We start from the raw sequence: 5,355 nt of genomic DNA, 5'->3' as shown, positions 1-5,355 counted from the left end.
CCTGTTGCATTATATCATTGAAGGATTCGATATTTGATTGGATGCTGAAAATATGTCTAGCATGATTCCAGACTCTCTTGGCCAACTCATAATGATAGAGGATATGATCGAGATTCTCTTCTTCCTATTTACATATACAACATCGAGAGGCCAGCTGTGTCTTCCTTTTTTTCAACATATCATCTGTTCGAGAAGCCCCCCAGAGTATTTTCCATGCTATGCCTTGTGTCTTGGGAAGAATTTTCCAGCTCCAGATGAATTAACACCCCTTATGCTTAGGTGCTTTTTTCCTGATATCCTCATGCGCTGCTGCAACTGAGAATTTCCCTTTTCCGTCTAATAACCAAATTCACTCATCCTCCTTTGAATTATCAAGTTGTTGCAGCGAAGTGGGATCAATACCAATTAGCTGCAGCATTTGTGTAATGTTGCTGGAGAAGTCCCATTGATTACCTTGGATGAATTCATTAAGTCAGCCTTAGAACTTCCTGATGTCTCTACTATCCTCCTGGAAAAAATCACAAATCGATTTGTGGTGAAACCAATTCTCTCTCCAAACATTTATTGATGAACCATTTCCCACCACCCATCCATGTAGGTTATTCATTTCTTTAAGAGCCCATCTTATTCCCATCCAAACTGTCGAAGTCTTATATTTAGTCCATGTGCCTGACCTGTTTGTGTATTTTCCTCTCATAAAGGCAACCCAATCATTCTCCTCAGTTAGCACACACCATGATTGTTTCATGAGCATTGAGAGGTTGATGTCTTTAAGTCTCCTTAAGCCCAGTCCTCCTTCCTCTAGAGGATTGCATGATTTTTCCCAACACACCGTAAAAGATTTCCTATCCGTAAGATTGCCACTCCAGATAAAATTCCTGATAATGGTCTGGCATTCTTTTATCATGGAGGTTGGCCATTTGTAGATTTCCATGTTGTGGACTGGTGTGCTATTAAGAACATGTCGTGCCAATACTAATCTTCCTTGGAAGGATAGCATTTTGCCAACCCACCCAGCAGCTCTGTTTCTGATCTTGTCAACTAATGGTGCTAACGTAGCTTTAGTCACTCTGCCCATAATTAATGGAACCCCGAGATACTTTTCTGGTAGCATGCCTTCTTTTATGCCCATAGCCTCCTGGATTAAAAGCTTTCTCCTGTTATTCATTGGACTAAGAAAAAGCTTACACTTATCCTTATTTATGAGTTGTCCAGAGGTGTCCTGATATCTGTGGAGAAGTTTGACAAGTTGCTTAATGTGCCTCATGTTAGCTGATAAGAGCCCAAAACTGTAGTTTTAACCCTGTAACAGTCATACTATTAGACCAATTATGTGAGTAATAATTAAGAGTTAACACTGATTACGTGTTTTTATGCATTTCAGGCTTCAAAGTCCATTATGTACAGAAATGTGCCACTTTAGCGAGATAAATGAGCAAAGGTCGGTTACTAAGGAGTTTCGTGATTAAAGGCCAAGTTTCAAGAAGACAAAGCCTTTCTAAAGCCCGGTCAAAAGCTGAAAAGTCGACGCGGGCAGAAACATCACACAAGTCAGCAGAACTTCCGAAGGCCATATCTTTGGACTCAGACCTCGGAATGGGGCCTACCTTATGTCAAAACGACCGGCTCGGAAAGAGGTTTCTAATGGTCTAAGTAGTGATCCAATCAGAGGAGCAAAAGTGGATGAAAATTCTATTGAAGCCAACTGCAGCTGGAGAGGCCTTTTTGGACTGAAAGAATTGGGTTTTGGGCCTGATTCTCTGGCCCAAAACATGGCTCCAAGCCCATGCATGATTTTTGGATCTGAAAGTATAAAAACAAATGCTTAGCTATTTGTTAATGGTAGATTTTTTAGTAGAGAATAGTAGATTTTTAGGTTAGAAAATAAAGGAGCTTAGAATAGAAAGTAGCCATTAGAATAGCTTCTAGATCTAGATTTAATTGTTTTAATTAAGTTTAATTTCAAATCCAATTCTTGTTTTACATTAAACTATTAGAATCATTACTCTTAATTAGCTTGATTAATAAAATAGCTAGTTGTTAAATTTCGATTCTTGTCATTTACATTTGTGTTAGATATGATTCATTTATTACTTGTTATTCAATTCTTAGTTATTAATTAGATTTTAATCATTGTTTAATTTAGATTAGTAAATTTCAATTCTTTATATCATGTTTAGTTTAAATTTAATCGGAAATGATTGCGTAATGATTCTCGGCTAAACCTCCATTAGAGGGGGTTGAGAAGCCTTGATGAAAGCTTGATTCCGACTATCGTAGAATCGTCGTAATTTCCTTTCCACTCTAGAAACGATTAGTTAACCATGAGAATGGGTTTAATCGTTCACATGCTAGTTATGAATTGGTAGGAATGCCATGTGTAATTAGGGATTAGGAAGAACCAATTGTTCTCTTGGCGCGATTCAATTCGGATTCTGACGATTAAAATGGTTAATAGGATTAAGTCGAAGTTAAGGTGGAATCAATCCCCCTCTAACTCCTTATCATAGAATCAACGTAGCATTCCCTTAGTTGTCCTAATAGTTGACTAGTGCATCTTGTGGGTAGTTGCATCGTAGTCTAGTTGCCTTTTCGTAAATCTCTCATTAGACTTTAGAGTTAGAATACTTATACTTAGAGAACCGTAACATGCGGAAGGACTAGGAGTGGAACGAATCACTCTATTCCACTATATCTCATAGGATTGAGAGTAGAATTCTTTGATAAAATATAGGCACTTAAAATATCGTTTTAGTTTTAGTTACGTTTTGAGTTCATCGTTCATTTCGTGGGTAAACTATTCAATTTTATGTTTTATCAAATGGCGCCGCTGCCATCTTAGCTGCACTTTCGCATTGTTTTCATAGTGTAAGTACTTTTCTTAAAAGTCCCATTTCCCCCACCCACCCGTGTTTGATTCATACTGTGGCTTTCCGTTTCATCGTTGAAAATTTCAGAAATTACACCGAAGCTTGGCTCCGCCTATAGCTGAACATCGAGCGACCAGCCCCATGTGGAGCGCGACCCTCCCTAAAAACACTGTAATTTGAAAATTACCCGGAGCGCGACCGCGCCCTATGCGAGCGCGACCCGCGCCCTTTGTTAATTTTTCCGGAATTCTATAGTTTTGACTCGAACTTTGATTTTTCAAATTTTTCAGTGTCCTAACTTGTTATACACACTGAACACGCGTAAACAAGACGCTATTCATAAGCGAAGCAAGGACGCAATCAGGTATTCCTTTCTTCCACACCTCGCATCTCCTGTTAGAGGTTTATACTAGTATATCAGAATTGTTTGGAGTGTTGATGTGTTCAGCTAAATTTGGTTTTAGCCTTGTATGAGATTAAGGTCTGGCCGAACAAAAACACCGAACGTAATTACACAACAACGTCAACAAACAAGTCTATCTAGTATACTACCCACTACACCTCTAGCTACTAATTCACACACATCACGACCACAATGAAGCCGAAGAAGATACTCCTCTCTCGACTTCTACAAAGCCTTGAGCGATAGCCCCAAATCTTGCATCGTTTCTAGCGGACCGGTGGGGATTTCGAATCCCCAAATATTTTAATTTGTTACCCGCTTTTCATGGATTAGACCATGAAAAACCTTATCATTTTATCGCGTAGGATTGAACAAGTCCTAACAACATTCCACCATCCTACGGTTGGTGCGGAACAAATTAAACTCGGGGTATTCCCTTTCACCTTAGCCCGATAAAGGCGTCTTGGTTAAGCGCCCAAGCGCCTAATTACGTGGACTCGTGGGCTAAACTTGTTCAATTTGTTTATGGAACATTTTTACCCACCCCTAAAGATGGATGAGATGCTTTCCAAGATTCATTTCTTTCGACAAAATCCTCATGAAACATTTTTAGAGGCTTGGAATCGTTTCACCGATCTCCTTATAGAGTGTCCACATCATAATTTAGCGAAAGACACGTTAGTTCGTGCCTTTTTCAAAGGACTTCTACACCACCATAAAGAAGTCCTAGACATAATGAATGGGGGTAGTTTCTTAAGCAAAGGAGCCTTGGAAGCTTATAAATTTTTAGAGGATCAAACTAAAGCGAAATAACAACTGGGGGTAGTGATGATATCCATCAGCTCGCTAGTTCTTCTAATACTGATTAAGGCCGCCGGTATGTTTGAAATTAAACACGACCCCGAGCTTAAAACTCTAATCGAATCACTCACTAAAAGGTAGAGGCCATTTCGTTCAACAAAAGCCTATCCCCGTCATGAATGTAAATTCAAATCCATGTAGTTTCTGTTGGAGCCACGAGCATCCCCGACTCCGGTCCTATAGCCTATGAACAGGCTTGTTCCATTAATAATGAACCTAACGCCCCTTGGAGACAAAATCCCAACTTCGGTTGGAGAAATAACCAACACGCCACACCTCCGTGGTACAATAATCAATATGTTAGGCCAACACAAAGTTTTAACCAAGCTCCACCACGACAAGGGCGAGTGGGGGTAATTTTAATAATTATAACAACCAAATGCAACCTCGACAAGGTCAAGCACAAAGTCAAGGTAGTTTATAATAATTATAATGCTAATAGAGGTATCGTTAGGTAAATAATAACTATCAAAATCCACCCATAAATAATTCCGTGAAATAGTTCGGTCCACACCACCCGACTGACTACTACACCCACAACAACCGGACCGTCTTGACACCTTCATACAAGTGAGCCAAAAACGTTTCCAAACCATGGCTCAATCTAACCAACAGCTTCTACAATCCGTTAATAAATTAACCCAACAGTTGGCTCAAGATAAAACCCAACCCAAAGGTGTGTTTCCAGGTCACGAAATACCTAATCCTAAAACAACAAATACAGCCTTTGAGGTAACCGATAATACTAGTAATGAATATGAAAATGTAGGTGAACTAAAGGCCATCACCACTCTCGGATTACGGCGGGCAGAGTGGTTGATAACAAAGTAACTATGCCTATAGTTACCCCACCAGTAGCCCCTACACCTGCTATTTTACTAGATACTGAAATAGAAATTGAAGAGCCTACCACTGTAGAGGTACCAGTTACAACACAACCTAAGAAACAGAAAGCCACGGTTAAACATCCAGGTGATACCACCGCTAAATATAAACAGAAACCACCGTTTCCACAAAAATTAGCCGTGTTAACTAGGGATACTAATTATGAGGAGATTAGGGACGTTTTCAAGAATCTAACTATAAACCTTCCTTTCCTCGAAGCTATTAAAAAGCTACCACACCATGCTAAGTTTCTTAAGGAATTATGTACTACTAGGCGTAAGACCAATATACCAAACGACGCCTTTTTAACAGAACAATTCCTAACTCTATCTGAAC

At 39.5% G+C, this 5,355-nt stretch overlaps 1 pseudogene; it reads right to left on the bottom strand.

The window, feature by feature from the left end:
* Positions 1–3,844: 3,844 nt before the first annotated feature.
* LOC147515497 (small nucleolar RNA R71) lies at positions 3,845–3,938 on the bottom strand (annotated as a pseudogene).
* Between the last annotated feature and the right edge of the window lie 1,417 nt (positions 3,939–5,355).

This window comes from Coptis chinensis, chromosome 2, assembly GCF_015680905.1.
Source record: "Coptis chinensis isolate HL-2020 chromosome 2, ASM1568090v1, whole genome shotgun sequence".
In the NCBI taxonomy this organism is placed as follows: Eukaryota; Viridiplantae; Streptophyta; class Magnoliopsida; order Ranunculales; family Ranunculaceae; genus Coptis; species Coptis chinensis.
Note: the sequence above shows the minus strand (reverse complement) of the source record. Positions and strands in the feature narration are given on the sequence as shown.